Genomic DNA, 20,367 nt, shown 5'->3' with positions numbered 1-20,367 from the left:
TATTTTTTACAAATAAGGTCTCAAAAAAGTTTTACATTGCTGTCTCCTTAAGTTAACGTGAATTATTTTGAATAAAAAGTTCTTTGGGAAATGAGTGGAGACTCTCAGCATGGTGCTATGAAGAAACATTACGGTCCTATGAGAAATGCAAGGATGAGACTATCAGCTGAGTCTCCAATATGAAATGGAACTTGTTCTATCTCAGATCAGTGACCTAAACAAAAGCAGAGAGATGTAACGCCCCGATACTTCTCAATTCTACTCTTCAAAGAAGACACAGTCCCCATTCCTCCTTCTCTGCTGGACCAAGCTATATGTTGGCTATGGCAAGAGACAGCAGTTGTTGTTTCTGTTGTGCTCTCACTGCCTTCATTCGGTACTCTGGTCCTGAACATAGAGCTGATTTCTACTCTGTGAGGGTTTTTATCAAAGACTCTTTCTTCCAAAACTTCAGAGTACTTAACATTCTTAATTGTTTCCTCCAGCTGAATATTTGATGGAATCTCAAAATCTTGAGTATGAAAAGAAATTCACACTCATCTATAGCGTGGTGGGATGAGAGAAAAACACAAACAGATACTGAGCACACAGTAACATTTGACTGATTACTGACAAATTGGCTTGGCAGAAACCCACAGACATGCACGTGGGAGGGAGGATGCACAGTTCAGGCAAGGACTCACACAGCCCTAATTGGGGCTGGCAAACAATACTGGACAAACTGTAAGGCATTCAGTGACAGACACATATTTGCCCGATAAACTGGCAATGCCACTAAAAAAATACAAGTTGCTTCATTTGTTTGCACAGTGTTACCTTCTGAGAATAACCTTCTGACTTGCCTGCTCTCCCTTCTAGTCTATAATTGGAAAGCCAAGCCCTTTCTTTCCATACACTACTACCACTAAGCAGTGTAGAGAAACTGGGATTCAGAGCAGCCAAGAATCCAACAGGCAACTTGCACCTCTGAATTCTGCAAAAGAGAAACTATTTGCTGCAAAAGCATGTTGACTCAGTGGGCAACTGGACATAATTGACACTAGCAGAAGCTTGCAAGTGCTCGTGAAAGTTGTTATGAGTTAGAGCTTTTTGTCTAAAGCCAAGAATGAGCATAAATTAAAGCATGTAGTAACTGGCATGTTCAGGTTGCTGAAGTGGTTACAGTGTGGTGCTGTTACATGCAAATCCAGATGTTTGGGAGTCATAAGGTACAATGAGATTAATTCTTTTCAAGGATACACGTCATGGATATTCCTGCTAAATTCATAAAGGCAATACTTGGTACTGCCAAAGGCTGTGGTAGAAACAGGTAGAAACAAATAGGAATAGATGGAAAACAGATACAGGGACACAGCCATCCCAGGGATGGACATGTCCTCTTTGGCCTTTTGGAAGAAACGTTGCTCTCCTACTAACTATTCAGCCAGTAGGTATCTCCATCAAGTAATTGGTCAGTCACAGGCACATGTGGCTTTGGGCAACTGGAGCAACCGAAGGTGGATTATAGCTGAAATGCCTAGATGGATACTGTAATCCACCCTAAACAACTAAGGTGTTAGTGCCTGCATTGTGTTCCTAGAATGGAATGTCTAAAGGAAAACTTACAAAAGAGTCATGGAGGCGCTGGGCAGAACACAGGAGGCTTTCAGCTGTGTTATGCCACAACAATCTGTGGAGAGATCTATGAACAAGAAGAGCGAAGCAGTCAGCCATGACTCAAGGGGAAAAAAAAAAAAATCACTTTTTTTCTTTTTGTGGTTCTACTCCTGCCGCCTGAACTCACAAAACTGATCAACAGCTCTGGGGCAATTCTAATTTTCTGTAGTGTGCTCATCTGATTTTGGCCAGTCAAACCTAGATGTTGCCTGTACCCCATCCCTTGACTTATGGGGCATAAGTAATTAATTTGCTACCTACCTTGCAGATAGCCAGAATTATATCTTCTTGTCGTTTCCTCCTTCAGCTGTCCTCTGCCAACTACTTGTCAGACTTTTCAGTACAAGGTTAAGAATGCTTTACTGTCCCTCTTGTCTCATTGTTTTTGAAACTGTGCAGGGTATGTTTCAGTTACTATTAGGTGAACATTCAGTCATGGTCTAAATGCCAACCAAGCGAAGAAGGGAAGAGAACAAAAAGCCAAAACACCCAGGGACAATAAGGTTAAAAGTAGGCTGTCACATTCACATTTTGGTTGCACTCTCCACTTCATGAAGACCTTTAACTCAGGCATCTTAAGCAGGGTGGGTGGTAAGTCTAGCCTTATTTTCATGGCACTGATGAATTAACTCATTCAAAATGGGGAAAGCAAAGATTATGGTGCTTGGCACCGTATTCCTATAGCTTTGATGTTCTTTGAAGTTTCATACTGCTTCAAAGCAGGAAGAGCAGTGACTTGTGCTGTTCAGATTACAAAGACTTGCCAATAAGGGTGTAGCTCACATACCGGTCTGTTAAGGGCCTGAGTGGCACTGTCATCTGGCACTCGAGATTCTGCTTCACTTGTTCTCATGTTTACACTAATAAAAAATTGCTATTGGCACTTTCGGGATCTTGTTCATCCAGGGAGTGCAAAGTACTTTGTCAAGGTATTCAAGACATGCAATAAGCCCACTGAATCCTCATCAGTTTCACTGTTGTGGGCAATAGATCATTTTGCATTGTTATAATATTCTGACAGCTACCTAGGATAGACTGGCTATAAAAATACCATCTTCCAAGAAATTACAGAGTTGGGCACAGAATATCCATCATGGCAATTAACAGAGACATTGCTGTTTTGCTCTCACTGGAGCTCTTCATTAACTGTTGAGAAATGGTTTCTCCTCAGTATTTTGTTGCCTTCCTTGTGCATCAGTGAACACTGAAGACTGTTCATCAAGCCATCTGTTAGGGGAGTCCTTGATTTGACCAGAAATGCATTTATACAGCTAAAGACATTATTTGGTACTTAGTAAATCTTTCTGGAATGACATGGATTTAATATCAGGTGAATATTGTGAAAGTAGCATTTCAGTGACAGGTAGGCAAGCTGATAAATCTCTGTCCTCACTGTATACATGAGTTTGGGTGCATGTGGCTGTGAAAACAGAGGAAATAAAGCTGGAGTATTTAACAGTAATAATAATAATAATGACAACAACAACAATAATATAATGAAAAACAGTCATTTTGCATATGAATCAAACGGCATAAAATACTGAGCAAAGCTTTTAATAAAGGTTGTTTAGAGAACGAGAAAGCATATGCCATTAATTGAAATAACACATATGTCACTGGTAGGAAAACATTTAACTCTTAAAATCTTTCCTAACTCCTCATAGTCACCTCTCCAATGAGTCAAAAGGATTGATGACTCTTTGAAAACAGTGTAATAATAACAAAGTCAAACTTGACCCACAAAGTTTTGTCTTAGCTCTCAACTCTTGAGTGGAAACAAGAGATTAATGTATGCAAAAAAAATCTCCGTGGTAGAACCACTGACATAAATATCTTACTGCTGCAGCTGTCTCTGGAGACCTTGTCTGAGCCCCTCAGTGCCAAGCATTATGTAAAAATGTGGTTTTTTTACTGTAGAGTTATCAGTCAAATCAAGGAATTAATAACGGAGAAAGAAGAAACACATTTCTGAGCTTCCAGTCTTCTTCACAGCCACTATGCAGTATTGTGTTCTTTATGGATTGTTGTGCAGTAGATTCAGATTTATTGGCAGATAGAAAATCTGGTAACAGATCCTCCTAAGTCTGAGCAGCACTCCATGAAAAGCCAGAGTGTTGCCTGAAAAAAAGAATAATATACCCAATCCTCAGCTTTCACTGATGAAACAATCTCTGACACAGCTTGCCAGAAACAATTGCATCTAATAAACTGAGAGAAAGCACAATCTAATATGTTACAATTGGGTCAGCTTAGGCAAGTTCAGTTGTATCATTTTATGCAAATGATCCCTACATTCTGATCCACAAAAAACCCTCCCCAAATCAGAAACTATATGCAGTGTTGTGCTGCCTAAGTTCCTTGATGCTGAGAAAGACCAATCACATGCTGGCAATTTTTAAGTAGGACTCTGAGAAGTTGCAGGACTCTTCAGCTTCCAGCCAGTGTTTAACCCAGAAGATGGGGGAGCTTTTCCCTCCTTTGGCATCCTTGCAGCACTACACCAGAGCTGGGAGCTATCACCAAGTGCTCTCACTGGCACAGGAGCTGCATCAGCTGAATGCACTTGGAAAGACCTGCACAACTGGTGGACAAGGGAAAAGAGGGAGGAGAGAAGTTCCCTTTAGCTTCTGTCTCAACCCACAGCCCAAGGGGAGCATCACAAGCCTGCATTTCTGCTCTTCATAAAAGCTGTGACACCCCCAGCATCCCCCAAAAAAAGGAAATTACGGAAGGACAAGGTGTCTTCAGTGTTCCCCTTTCTCACACAGTCTGTTCTCAATACCTCTGACAGTTTCTGGAAGAGGTAAATGCTACATATACTGTGAAACAGGAGAATTGGGCCTAAAAAATGTCTGCAAGTTCTCTACACAACTATCTCCTTACATCAGTGGAGCTAGTTGACTTCCAGACTGACTGTATCACCACTTGTTCATGTTTGCTGCATGCTAACATCTGTCTCCATCACGGTATGTCTTCTGTAGACAATAATTCAGCCCATTTTTTTATGGGTAGTGTCTAATCTGGTAATAAGTCAAGAGTATGGATGTATAAATGGAAAAATTTAGAAAACCTATCCCTGAAAGATTGATTTGCCTTTGAAATATGACCTTTCTTTTACATCTCACTGGCTTTTACTGCTTGAGTGGTATTCAGACTTTTTGAACATACACATATTTGCTTTCAAATGTAACAACTTCCACAGCAATTTATGCTTCAAGACAGAAAGACAGAGTTTACTAAAGAAAATGGGTTGCAGGATTTAAGGCAAAGAATTTACTCTGTCCATTATGCTCTGTGCTTCTACTATATTTATCATATAATGGGAAGCCTTCATAAACACTCCATGTTTCCCCTTTCAAATATTCAAAAATTGATTCAAATGTCATGACACTCCTAATGTATTGGTTCTATTCATCGGCCTTGTAGTTTTAAGGTTTTAGGTGTTTTTTTTCTCTCCCATTACGGTCAGTACTTGTACATTCAAAATAAAGATATTCACTCCAGAGAGTCCTTCCTCAGCACCCACAGGGACCACATCCCAGTCTGAAGGGGGGATGTGTGTATGTGTGTGTGGAGGTCTCTTTCCTTGAAACACAGATAGCCTTCATCTTTTTCTCCTCTCTCCTGGGATGAGATCAAAGCCGTTAGATCGCTTTATCCAGCAGCAGAAATAACTCAGGCCACCCAGAAAACAAAGAGATATGTCCCTTCTTACGCTCTGACAGATTTTGGCAGAGAGGAGAGAAATGCTTTGGTCCATCTTTGTAAGAGGGCAGACCCATCACTGGTTTAAAATACCCACTTCTTGACCCACTTGCACATATTGGTGTATTCATACAGGGGTATGGAGCGCTGCTTTCTCCTGCCATAATTCCTCGTAGGCATGTCTGCTTTCTTTATCACTCTGTAATCTGTTCAAGTGCTCTGGTCTGTAGCTCAGCAATGCCACCACTTCAGATAAAGAGAGTGCTTGGAGAGGAGGAGAAGATTCTCTTCATTTCTAACTGCCTGCCAGCTCCTTGCCCATCAAGCACGGCTCACTTAACTAAACACACGCACAAGGTTTCTGTGTGCTGACTTGCAAAAGCATTGCAAAATACAGGAAAGAGGGGAAAGGCAATGTCCTTGTGCTGACTGGACAGAGAAGACAGTTTGCTTGAAGTACATCATCATTCAACCAAGCGTCCCAGCACATGGTGGAAATCAACTACCTGTCTAAAGTGCTTTGCTAAATCCAGCCTTCCATCCACCAAGATCTGAGACTGAGTTCTCCTGCTAGGACACCAGACAGCCCTGCAGGAATGCGCAGTAGGAAGCCCTTCTCCTATAGTTATTTAATTATATGTTAGATAAAGTCACAACCTGTAGTGAGCAAAAACCCCAAAAGCTCATGGGCACCGATTTTGGACAATGACCGTACCTGAGAAGTCATCAAAAGTTCTGAAACATGGTTTTCAAAAACCCAGCAATCAAACAAACCAAGTCTTGTGTCACTAAATATCACTTGTATTCTAAACTGAAAAAACTCCTGCCCTGCCAGAACAGACAAAATATTGGGGTATAAACATTTTGTCATTGAAAAACTATTTTTAATACAGTATTTAGCAACATTTCTGCTGACATCCAAATGTGGAGTGCTAAAAATACTTTTCCATCTTCATTCCAGAGCAGAATTTTGTATGCATAAAGAAATAGCTGCTGTCTTCAAACACAGAACAGATCTGGCTTCTAAGGCTAGATGGAGAAAAAAAGCAGGATGCCAGGGCTGTGAGCTTACTCATTTATTCTAAATTAGATACGCAGTTGCTGCAGTTGTGTGGCAAATCAGGTCTTCCAATGTACAAAATGGCAAGATGGCCATGTCACTGCAAACTCCCAAGTGGGGGTAAATAAAATTTTACAAACTGTACATATATACAGTGTTGTAAGGTACCCTGCCATCTTCTTTTAAAAAAAAGTATCATAACCTTTGAATAATGAAAAGAGACTTATGACATTTTCTCATGTTAAGCAGCAGTGCTTATAAACTGCACTTATTCCCCTAAACAGTATAAATGAAACAATCCTCTCCTTGGGTGTTTCAGTCAAACAAATTGTCTTTAATGGCTTCCATATATGCCAGAGGCAAAAACAGACCTTGATTCCATTTCAAATGTATAGGGAGATGCTGTTCCTGAATCCTGACGATGGGCACAATCCCAATGGCTCGAAGCATGAAGATTCCTGCCTGTCTCAATGGACAGAAGAGCAAACTTCCTATAAGACTGTAAAGTGTTCCATACTCTCATGTTTCCTTTCTCTTCTCCCTTTCTCCTTCCTTCCAATGAGCAGCAGGGATGGCTAGGAACATAACACAGAAGTTTTGCTTTTGGTTTCTTGATCAGAACATGCAGAAATCTGACTATTGGGACACAATGCAAGTGTCAGGCTTTGAAGTCAGGCAGAGCTGATGTCTGATGTGACCAGAGTTTGGATTTCATCTTTTGCTATGCATGTTTTGAATTTGAGGGAGGGACAACACTGTGCTCTTCTTGTGACTCTTTGTAATATATGTCAAATATATTTCATGAACCATAGAATTAATTTAAGAAAAAGACCATTAAGATCATCAAGTCCAATCATAAATCCAACACTGACAATTCCACCCTAAACCATGTTCCTAAGCACCACATCTACACATCTTCTTAAAAATCTCCAGGGATTGTGACTCAACCACTATCCTGGGCAGTCTGTTCCAATGCTTTACAATCCTTTCTCTGAAAAAAAATTTTCCTAGTATCAGATCTAAATATCCCCTGGTGCAGCTTGAGGTGATTTCCTCACATCCTATTCCTTGTTCCCTGGGAGATGAGACCAACCCCCACCTGGCCACAACCTCCTTTCAGGTAGCTGTAGAAAGCGAGAAGGTCCCCCCTGAATCTGCTGTTCTCCAGACTAAGCAACCCCAGTTCCCTCAACCCCTCTGCATCTGGCACCTCTTTAGACTCATGCTCCAGACCCTTCCCCAGCTCTGTTGCTCTTCTCTGAACATGCTCCAGCACCTGAGTGTCTTTCTTGTAGTGTGGGACTCAGAACTGAACACAGGGTTCAAGGTGCTGCCTCACCAGTGCTGAATATGGGGGATGATTCCTGCCCTAGCCCTGTTGGCCAGGTTGTTTCTGATACAAGCCAGGATGCCATAGGCCTTCATGGCCACATAAGCACCCTGCTGACTCGTGTTCAGCTGGCTGGCTGTCAGCATCCCCAGGTTGTTTTCCAACCTCTTTCCAGCCACTCTTCCCCAAGCCTGTAGTGCTGCATGGGATTATTGTGCCCAAAGCGGAGGACCCAGCATGTGGCCTTGTTGAACCTCATACAATTGGTCTTGGCCCAATGATCCAGCCTGTCCAGACTCCTCTGTAGAGCCTTCCTACCTTCCAGCAGATTTACACTCTGCCCAGCTTGGTATTGTCTTCAAGCTGACTGAAGGGGCACTTTGATCCCCTTGTCCAGAACCCACGAAGTGGGTCACCCTATCACAGAGGGAGACCAGGTTGGTCGAGTAGGACCTGACTTCCCTAAACTGTGCTGCCTGGGCCTCGTCACCTGCTAGTTCTGTACGTGTTGTGTGCTGGCACTCAGGATGATTGCCACCTCAAGGTGAGTGCTATCTCTGTTCCATGACCTTCCCCAGCACTAATGTCAGGCTGGCAGAGCAGCAGTTCCCCAGTTCCTCCTTCCTGCCCTTCCTGCAGAGGGACATCACATTGGCTAGCCTCCAGTCATCTGGGACCTCCCAGCTTAGCCAGAGCTGCTGGTAAATGACTGAAAGTGGCTCAGTCCACAGAGTATGTCCCCAAGAACAACTGGACTTAGGATTAAAGACTGTAGCAAAGAAGGCATTAAGTATCTCAATATTATACCTTCACATATAACAAATCCCCTTTCTTTTTGCTATGAAAAATGAGAAAAAAAATCACTAGGGATGAATGGTAACAACACATTTCAATACAAAGACCCAAAGGAAGCAGAAAGCAAATATAAAATCACTTGAATCAGCACAGCAAACCATTTTCCTCCAGAGCCTCTTAGCTAGAGGGAATGCAGCTGATGAGGGTTGAGGGCATTGAATTGTGCATGCAGAATAATTTTCAGTGGGCTGATGACACTGAGTTGGAATCAGGTTTCAAGTCTGAAGACACTGAGATCTGCTAACACAGACCAGAAGATTATGAAGCCTGTGAAATAAAAAAAAAAAAATAAAAAAGGGGGGGCTAGGTAATACCATACCTCTCTAATTCAGTGAATTCCCTTCAGGGTCCTGAGATTTTGTTTCAAAGTCTTGAAATCTCATTCAACCTCTATGAACACTTGAAAGGAGTTTTCATACTGGCAAGCTCTCCTCAAGCACTCCTAGCAAGCTGCTACTAATTTGATGTCTGCTTATTTGGAATGAAATTTCAAGGGGAGATGGACATTCCTTCATAGATATATATACTTGTGCTTCCTTGTGGACAGACAGAAACTTCAGTGAATGGGCAAATTTCACTCCTTCCTCTTCCATTCTGTTGGGAAAATTATGCAAGAATCTCTCTCTCCAAAGTATATAGGATGACAAAACATGACAGGATTAAAGAAGGTGGCAGGAGTGGTTTTTTTGTCTAGGCTGCATGAAAGTCCTAGTACAGAGAAGTTATTTACTCTGTCCTTCAGCCATTTCAGTATTTCCAGATCTAGCAGGATAGGAAACAGCAGTCTTATTCCAGACTGAGAGATCTTCTTCTCCTCATTTGCTGCTGCTTTTGACCAACCTTTGCTATGGTCAAGCACAGAAAGATACAGAAATTTAACCATTAATTTATCAAACTAAAAGCTGATTTGATCTCTAGCTGCTTCATGTTCCTCAGTTTTGTAAGTTTAAAACCCCTCTGTAAAATCACATTCCAGCTAACATGTTTCCTGGACATTATCTATTTATCAGAAAGGTGCTTGGAATAAAAAACAGTATTCAAATATTTTCTCTATTTTGCATGGCCTAAGGATTCAAACCAACCTAAAGCACTTTGGCATTAAGAAGTTAAAGCAAAAAAAGCTCTCCAAACCTGAATTTTCCAAATGCTTTAGCTAAGCTCAAAAAAACATATCCCTTATGGTCCCTTTGGATTTCCACTAGTGTTAGTCAAAACCCTTGCATGGCATGTCTCAGAGGCAGATTCCTATTGATAAAAATGCAAATTATTCAACAAAGTCCCTTGGAATCAGTCTTGAAACTCTGTCGACACCAGACTGGCAAATCAAAGCCTGAAAGACTACGTTAACAGGAGAAGTTGTCAAATTTGCCCATGCCTTGAATCGAGCGTAAATGCAAATGATCCGTCAGCTGCAGGACAGATCATATTCCTGAGAGGGAGTGCTGCCTGTTCCTTCACACAGCTCCCTCTATCAGGTCTTAGCAACTAATTCACAGGGACAGAGCCGAAGGAGTTTGTAAGCATTTTTAACAAGAAACATCCTGCGTGGTTTCATAACGCCGATTCTGCCACCTAGTGACCACGGAAAATGAACCGACAGTTTACAAACAGGCTGGGAAAGGACCGGCTCGCACAGCTACAGCTGTGCCACAGCTGATGGGTGGGCGCTGCCGCAATGCCACGGGCACCCGTGGCCCACCCAGGCACTCTGTCTGAACTCTCAGAGCACAAAAGACGACGTGTGTAATGCGCAGAAGGGCATGAGAGGAATGACCAAGCCCGTATGTGTAAGACCAAATGGGGTCATCAGCACACACTGGAACTGCTGCTGCCTCCAGACCTTGTCTTCGGGGAGCCGAGTGAGTAGATTCAGCTGTTGGCTGCAGAGAAGCACAACACTGGAAGAGGGAAAGGCAGCAAATACTGATGTTCTTTCCCAGGCCTTTGGGTCACTGGACAGTGACCCTAAATCTCCAGGGTATGGGTGGTACATCAGCAGGACCTTCTTGTGTTCAGAACTCAAACACACGGAACTGCTAAAACACCTGCTCAGGGTGAAGCTTCACAGCACGGTTCTCCAAAGGAACTGTCAGCAATCAGAACTCCCCACCTCTAAAGTGTGTTGGCCATGGAGTGACTCAGTGTAATTTCCTAAAATGTCAGGTGAGCCATCTGTAGAAAGGCATCCAGCAAAAGTGTATGTTCTCTTCTCTGCCCAAGATCTTGTGACCTTATTTTCATTGTCCTGTGTCGCGTGCACAGGTTCTAGGAAGACATAAAGCATTTAGGTTAAAGGTTGCTGTGCCTGCTATTACAAAGGGAAACAGCAAATAGTGTGGTGTTTAGAAATGCGATTTCAGAGCAAAATCTAATCTGTGGGTTAAAACAAGTAGCTTCTATGTATCTGCCCTGGAAGCATTCCCAGGCTAGATAAACTCATTGCTTCCTGCTGCATTTCTCAGTGCTTACCTACACCAAAATCACCTTCAAGCTTTTGTAAAGGGGTGGCAAATGCATAGAAAACTACAGTGGAAGTAACAAAGAGGCAAAAAGCTAAGCTGCTTAAAGGATGTATTACTAATTAATAAAGTTGCAATTAATCAATTTGTCGGAGCAGAGATGCAAATAGAATCCAGGCTTGCCATCTCCGTCTTCCTTGTTCTAATGACTAGGAAACCCTTTGTTCCTTAGTAGTTGTGCATCTGTTTTACATCCTTATTAACACTGCTGTAGAAAAGAGTTACTGAAAGAAAAGCTTATTATAGAGCTCTGGTTTTAAGACAGCTGGTTTGTTCTTTCTTACACTGTTGTAACCCCGAAAATTTCATCTGAATTCATGGAACTAAAGCATGGTGAGAAAAATGTCCAGTCCAGCATCTTCAGAACCCCATATCTCTTACAGCTACTAACCCTTGTTCCAGGATGATCCTTGTTCCAGAATATTGCATTTCAGTATAAGTTTAGCTTTAACTTGTTTCCTGGCTGAAGCTTTAGCATTTATGCAGAATTTTTTCAACCATGAACTGGGAAAAAAACGGAAGTAAAATGGAAGTAAAAAAAAAAGCCTGTCTTAGTGACAGACTTTGTGTCGTGCAGCTATATCTAAAGTCTTTGAAAGGCATTCTCTACTTTTCTACAGCATGTATTTACCTCATGGAATCAAGGACACTTGGGATTATCACAGCAGTACTATGAAATCTATGTAAATCAACAGACACTTGGTTTGTTGTTTTTTTTTTTTTCTCCATACTGTCACGCAAAATAGAAATGTTGCATTCTTGGTGATTGAACTATATATTAGAAAAACTAAACTCAGCAAGATTCTGGTAAGAGAAAGGTGGCAAATACTTGTTTTACAGTATACGTATTTTATCCTTCACCTCCATCTCATTTCTCGGCCCATCCTGTTTTGTTCAACAAACAGGAAATCCTAGCTAATATTTGAAAGCAGAATCACTAAGGCAGTATTTGTTTCAGTAAGGAATGGGATTCAGAAAATAGTGGTAGAGAAAAGACGGAATGTTATATGGATAACAGAGGAGATCCAGAAAATGTTTTGATTTTTATCTTCTAAGGAATTGAATTGTGCACATTACTGAGGACAGCAGCTGTTTCTTAGGGGCACAGTGCAGCCGAGTGTAGAGATCTCTTAGGAAGTCCACCTAAAAGGTTTAACTCAAGTAAGATGTCATACTATATGCCCCTACTGTTTCATCATATGAATGTGTACACAGCTTTTGTGTTTTGAACAATAGTGTCCTACATGTCCAAGTGAAGGGTCAAAAATTCAACAGTTAGGCTGGATCAATATTCCCGTATCTATACTGCAGATGATCCCTAAATGGCTCATGATTTTGAGTCTCATCCTGAGGTGTCATTAGGAGATCTGACCTAATACTAGGTCTTGCATGTGTATATATGGTGGTGGTGATGTTAGTCATTGTTAATTTAAAATAGAAGTGAACCAAAACACAAGTGTGTCCAGAAAGTATGCAGTGAAAACTCTTGTACACAGACAATCAGCTTGACATTCACTGTGCAACAGTACCACAGTTAAAGCATTTGTACTTCTTCCCATGTCATAAGAGTTACTAGGCCACAGTTAGGGACTGGGTACAAGTTTCCTACACCAGAGCAGTGAGGCACACTAGAACAGACAGACACAGTCATGGAGACCGAAATGGTGACAATACAAAACAACTACAACCCTAACAAAGTAGCATTAATGATTAATATTTCATGCCCACCTCAAAACTTACAGGGAGGAACAACTGCTGCAAGAGAGATTCAGTCAGACATAGGAAAAGAAAACACAAGAACAACAGGAGCCAGTGTCCTCTCTGCTTAGAGTGAGGGTAGCTCATCTGCCTCTCATCTACCAGTGTGCTGTGCCCACTGTTTGACATCTGCTTAATTACTTATGTGATGACTTACAGAACAAACCCTCCTCACAACAGAATGAATATACTATATAAAACAAACGTGGTCTCTCCTGCAAGCTCAGTAGCTGAGATGGAGGCTATCTATTTCTCCAAGAAATTTCACAGGAAAATGAAAAAGCATGGACAATTCACTACCACAGAAGAGTGGTAGTGAATGCAGCCAGCTGCCCTAATTCTTTCATAGGTTAGCCTCCCCCACTGAAAAGGTAGATCCAAAGAGGAGTGGAAGAAGTCCCCTCTTTCCTGTACCCTGCCACCACTGCTAAGTAGCAGAACACATCATTTGGAGATGTTGTGGAATTGGTGTCTCTGATCAAAGAAAAGTTTTACAATAGGGTGACATTTATTCTAGGAAAGCCTCTGTGGTTGAGCTGTTTGGCAAACATGATGGGATAACACCTGAAAAAGAGGGCAGGTCTTTCAATCATAACTGAACCTCTTTGAGACTATTGCTTTATCATCACTTTTATTGCAATTGCATTCTCTTGGTGTTTTAAGAAATATGTTGATTAAACAGTTTCTCATTGGAAAATGCAAGTTCTTTGAAACTGAAACTTCTTGGCCATGCAGAAATCTTGCCCTAAATCTGTCAGAAGTTAATTTTGATACCTGAAGTACAATGTCTGACCTATAATAGTCTGCCCTTGGTCATTAACTCAGACAGAACCAACTGCTCAAGAAGTGAGACATTCATTTGAAAAACAAGCGAACAGCAGCACAATACTTCCAACAGCATTTGTAATATCTTAATAATTAGATGACTAACTAAAAAAGTAGGCGTTTTAATCTTATTAAAAGAAAAATTATGGAATCAATTATCCTTTTTTCCCTGCTGCAGAACAAACAGCTACTGAAATGTGTCTTTGTGGTATGGTCACTGTTTACCACGGTTGAGGAGTTTTTGTTGTGCAAAGTCCAATGTCCAACATAGGTTGTCTGAGAAACTGTGTTTTCTCTATTTGCTCACAAATATTCTTGTCTTTCACTGTTTTCATTCATTTACTGTTCCTGTTTTGCAAACACAGACTTGCCCTGGGTCCTACCTAGTGAAGATCTGAAGCAAGAAAGGAGAGGTTTCCTCATCTACTTCTAAAACTTGCAAGAAGCTTTCTGGTAATGAGCTATCAGAATCAACCATCTTGGATAGACCTGGTGGATGGATGACACCTCTGTAAACCACAGAACTGCTAAAAAATATTTGTCCACATTTAAATTTTTTTCCATCTTTCAGCTTGAAAACTGTTTCACGAAATCTGTTGAATTTCAAAGTGTCACACTTTTCACTCTTCTGCAATCCCTCCCACCAGAAATAGCTACAAAGGTGTCCTTACAAGACACTGCATTCCCCCCCACCCCCAGGATTTTGCTAGTGTGCCATGAAAATTGATAAAGCTGTACTCTTGTACCGAGGGTTTGTCACAGGCTCTATGGTCTATGCCTAGCCAGGTGCCTTGGTCAGGTTTCTAGAACCTAGTCAGTGAGACAGGGACAGTGACAGGACAAATAAAGAAAACCTCTTCAGTCAGTTATTAGCACTCTTCCCACCTTCCTCCATGTCCTGAGCCTGCTGCCTGAGTCCCTTCACCGCAGTATCTCAGTTCTGTGTCATTAATCACATGCTCATTAATCCTGCAACAGAAGTTAAACACTTCTGCTTGATTTCCACAACCGAGAAGACATCACAGCAAAAGAGCTATTTCTCAGTGTCACCTGCTCAAGAATGATGCATCTTCAAGGGAAGCAACAACATGTTTGGCTTGTCAGACTATTTTCTAGAGGCAGGTTGTTTCTGCTTTTATTTTGGAAATATTCTCCCACTTGGGAGCTTGTAACAACTGTCAACAGAAGCATTAATAGCAGGAAGAACTGGTGCAGGTGACTAGAGGCTGGAGTTAGAATGGTGTCAGGCAGGAGCAAAGAGCAACGAGAACATTCTGGAGTACTGATGAATTAATAGTTACGAGAAAGGCAGAGAAATAAAATAAGACAACTTACTTGGTGGATATTATTACAGTATTTAGGGGAATATTCTGTCAAACAAAACAGATGTAGCCAAAATGAAACAAAACAAACTTAAAAACAAACTTAAAACCCCCCAAACATTGACTGATTGTGTTCCTGTAAAATACTTCTGAGTTTGAAACAACAGTACCTCTGTAAATTCTTCAGGTGAGCCATAGCCTCTAGATAATCAAAGAGTTGCTAATCAAAGATAAAGTGCTAACAAGAAAAAAGTGCTTGAAGAAGTGAATAGAACTTGCTCTTCTCAACAAGAATACTGCCAGCCAATGTTTTTATTTCGATGTTTATACCACAGTGATTATTTCAGATGTGCTAAGATTTTTTTTCTCCCTGCCCAAACTTTTTGTGGCCTTACACCCCAGAGCTATTAGTATGAGGCTGGGTCAACCAGCACAAACCTGGTTCAAGGGACATGAGCAGCTTGATGTCTGATACTGCTGAGCAGATGAAACCTACATCCACTGGAACACACACATTGTTCACAGTACCATCCAGCTGTCCAGGGCCAGTAAGAAGGGAAACCCTCCAACAAGGTCACACCAGCTCAATGCTTGTTTATACATATATATGTATGCATTTTTTTAATTTGAGGGGTGGCCATTGTATTAAAAGACATTGCTTTTCAATTTTTTAATACCCTAAGTTTTAGCATAAATATAAGTGACCCAAAGAACAACCAAGCATTGAGGCTGGAACCTTTAGGACCCAACCCAGAAGGAAAAAAATCCAGTGAAATTCAGTGTGAAGGCCCTCGTATCTTCCTTTGTTAGCTGTCACTGTCAGCTGCAATGGCTCTACGTGTACTGTCAACTGTGGTACGGAGCTGAATTTTGCTGAACCCCATGACAGTCCCACCTCTCTACGCACCTTTCTGGCTTAACTCAGCCCCAAATTTCAGAACAGTACTTTCAAGGATGCACATATAGGATATACTTCAATATTTTGAGCTCCATCAGTGTCTGTTTATCTACACTGGATATATGAATGAGGGGTTGTGTCCATGGCAAAGCACTCTTTGGTCTTGAACCTGCACCTGAGTTGAATGCTAATTCTGAGTCCACTGCAAATATTCTCCACAACCAACAGGCCAGACCTGTACCAATCCATCAACCATTAGCTGGACATTACTATAGCTAAGCTATAAAACTCAGCCTCTTTTACAAAAAATACTATACAGAAAGGCAGAGAGATACAACACATTGAATATTGCCATGTCTCCTGTCTTCTCTTACTCTGAGAAAGAGCTGAACCTTCCTTGATGAATGGTTCCTTGGATAACATTAAAGAGTGCAGAATGGAGCAGTATGTCCCTCCATAGCCCCTGTTCCCATCTTTCCTAAGAAAACAAATAGCAGGTCCCTTTAGCATATGTTATTTTAGGCAATGACTTTTCTCCAAGAGATTTACATTGGCAGCCTTATAAAGATTTGTAGCAGGCAGTCCTCCATCTGCAGTCTTACATCCTCACTATGAGAGTCATAATTCTCCTGGAATGAAATGACAGGAGACTGTAATAGCTAATCATGTATTATGATGGTACAGCCTCTACGGGAAGGATTGTACTTGGCTTTGCATGTCTCCTTAGGCAACACAAAACTTTCCCAAAAGGCTGAAATAAGTTCTACTGTTTGCTTTCTACCATGTCATCAGTTGCACACCCCATCCCCTCTCCACACACCCCCCACACACACCAGCACTGTCCCAGGTATTCTAAGGAACATTTTCTGAAGAGTGGATTTCTTGGGGGCTTGGGTACTGGATATGGAACACTTAATCTGCAAATTGCTAGCGTGATTCTGGCTCAGGTTGGTAATCATGTAAACAAGTGACAGGTGTTTCGCTTGCATGAAATAGTCTATTCATGCAGTTCTTCATGCACAGATGATCTGACATCAGAATGAAGTTCAACAGGTATTAAATAGTGCAAAGCAACATGTTTTAATATACAAAGGATATCCATAACTTTCAGTATGGCATGAGTGTACTACTGTAGGTACAAAGCAGTATGTAAACTAAATGTTTAGAAAGACATTTTGCCAACACACCAACATTTTATTCTTTCTAATGAGTCCTGAATATTTTTGATATGTTCCCAAGGACAGGACCTCCATTGTACACCATTATACTCACACCAGAAAGCTACATCTCTGAGTACAATGCACCAAAATTTTGACTCAGCACTGGAGAAAGTGCTCCTGATTCACCCTCCTGATTCATTCAAAAAGCTCTCTGACTTTTCTCTTTCCTTGGATTCTCCAGTTTTCAAATTGAAACTGACCTAATATGATCCATTTACTGGGTTGCAGCACAAAGTAGAATCACAACAAGTTTTCTGATTTTCTTCCTAAGTTTACTGAATTAACCTATTCTTCTGTGGTCAGACATGCAGCAAGAAAAAAAACCTTAGCTTTAATTTTTGAGAGTTCAGACTTACTGAGCACTGTGCACCTTTTCTTAGTCAGTGATGGAAAAGTCTGCAAGAATCCTGCCATCTTAATTGCAAGGTTTTACCTTGACTGACTAAAATTCACAGCTGACAGGATGGTCAGTATACAAGCTGGAGTCTAACATACAGCTTTAGTTCTCTGCCTTGTGTATGGTGTCCTGTATGATTTGACACAAGCATCCATGCTGTACTTCCAGAGCACCTAAAAACGCAAAGGCGTGGTTTAACCTTTGAGAAAGATCATCAGCTTCACACGGGTTCTGAGATATATGGGACCACAGGGCTCTGAATAGTTCAGTGGGCTTTATCCCCATATCACTCACATAGAAGGGCTGACATCCTATTTGCCATTTGTTTGCTGGAATGCCTCCTCATGATGTACTTCTGTTAGTGTTCTGCTGAAATCAGCAGGATCATTCTTAACCCTGCATTGATACACGTGTATGAAAGTTAACAGTCTGTTCACTGGGCACATTATGGAGGGAATATTTGTGGCTCTGTATTTAAATAAATTACAAAAATGAAAACAAAACAAAACAACAACAACAACAACAACACAACCAAAACCAAACAAAAGCAACCCCAGGAATACTGAAGCTAAGCACACAGGATGGGATTTTTAAAGATGCGGAGTGGTTGCCAGGCACAGATAGATGCAGATTTCTTGGTAGGTGAAAGAAGTCAGCAGAATGATAATAAGCAGATTTTGTTGACCAGAAGAAGGAGGCAAACACAGAGACTGTAACAATGCCTTGCTGGCACAATAGTCAATTTTTAGTCTGCACATTGCATCTCTTCCCATTTCATTAACAGCCAGGCCAACTTTGGACTACCTCTTGACTGAACACTTAACTCAGTACTGAGCCTGTTTGAAAATGACACCACAAAACTCATACTTTAAAATATCCAAATAATGGCCAGTCTTCACGAGTGAAGATCCGGGGAAGGTCTTTCCACCTTCCAGCCGGCGCATTGGATTTTTTAGGTGAGACACAGTGTGCGCGGAACTGAGCCCACCCTTTAATCCTAAGGTTCATCTGCCGGGGCCAAGCGAGCTTGGACGGTGGCAGCGAGGTCCTTAGGACGTAGGTGGGTTGCCTTTAAGGGCTGATGAGCTCCATCTGCCCGGGAGTGACCCTGACCGGGAATCGAACCCGGGTCTCGGCGGTGATAGCGCCGCGCCTTTACCACTAGACCACCAGGGGCTCCAAAATATCCAAATAGATTGAATTTAATGCTATTTTAAAGGTATTTCTCTCATTTATATGGAACAACAGATATAGATTTTTTTTGTACTCTATAAAATCCTTAGGTGTTTAAATATAGGTGGATACGATCAAAGTCCTATACCTGGTGAGAAAAAAAAAGGTAAACATTACCATACAATTCCTGCTTTCTTCCCAGAATGGAAGCAGCCTGGACACAACCTACAATTTTCAAGTACTAAAGGCATTTTTGTCATTCTAGGGCCTTCTCTCTGTTGTTGTCTCTCTCAGTATCAAATGGTACTTCAAAAACCATAACATGTCATTCTGAGTCTAGCAATGAAATGAAAACATAGATAAAGCTCATCATTCTTGGTGAGGGGAGAAGGGCAGACCCAAATCTGTTATAGAAAAAAAACTAGTTTCTTATTAACAGTAAATTTTTGCAGTCAGACTTGCTCTTCAGCAGCTTGTGATGTAACCGTGCCTTAGAGCAGATTACATTCAGTGTCGGAAAGGAATCCATAAAGCGCAATCCAAGAAATGCACTTGGGCATATGCTTAAAGTTCAACTTCTGCATTACCAAATCGAGATTCAGCAATTCTCGTTTCAGTTGCTTCTTTAAATGCTAATCTCAATAAATATAAAAGCACACACAATCACGAATAGGGCAGAATCTTTTAACTTTTCTTCTCCGTTGTGTAAGCAGCCAAACAAAGTGCAATAAAATTAACGAAAGCCAGGTAACTACCACTGCGGCTGTTACCACATCCCTATCAAAAACTTAACCTGTTTCCTTGGTCCAGAGGCAGAGATTCCAGTGATTATTTCTGACACTCATATTTGTTCAAATACTTTCTACAGTTGTCATATACTTAACGAAACCCCAGTTACCTGTGCTACAGCAGGAATGTCTTGACAAGCTTTTCCATAAAGGCTCCTCCAGCCAGTGAAGGACTACTGGCAATTTTTAATCACTATAAAGATACCATTACCCCTCTGCAGCTGCAAAAAGCTTTTCATTATTGGCTAGGATGTATTTTTTTTTTCTCTAAGGATTTACAAGCCTCTGCAAGACTGTGTTTTAAACCCATTACTATCTTCTGATAATCAGGCTTTTAGTCTACATGCAAAAAAGAGGCAGCATTTCATTACCAGGACAACGCTCTGAGGTCCTAAATGAAGCTATTGAAGTGAAAGTCCTAAATGAATGAATTATTTAAAAAAATTTGAATTTGGTCTATTTAACAGACTGACTAAAGAACATCTATGGCACAGTCGTCATGCTTTTGTTACCCAAGCAAACAGAAAAGACAAACACTGGGACAAAAATGAATTTTATAAATGGCAAAATGGAGGAACAGAGATACTGAAGGGACATATCCAAAGTCACACAACAACTGACTACAGATTTCTTGGTATCTATTTCTGTGCCAATCACAAAAGACACATCCCTTCTAGAGAGTGTTCCTGCAAAAGAGTATCTTGATGGCCACACCTTCTGGAATACCACAGAATTATTTGTATAGGATGAGGTGGAACAATGGAAAATAATGGCAATGTACATGTAAATGGCAAAAAGGTATTTTAACCATGTACTAGAAAATATGAAAATTGTGATGTTACTGATGAGTCATCAGTCTTG

Source organism: Myiozetetes cayanensis, unplaced genomic scaffold (assembly GCF_022539395.1).
Source record: "Myiozetetes cayanensis isolate MyiCay16 unplaced genomic scaffold, myiCay2020 scf4, whole genome shotgun sequence".
Taxonomy (NCBI): domain Eukaryota; kingdom Metazoa; phylum Chordata; class Aves; order Passeriformes; family Tyrannidae; genus Myiozetetes; species Myiozetetes cayanensis.
Note: the sequence above shows the minus strand (reverse complement) of the source record.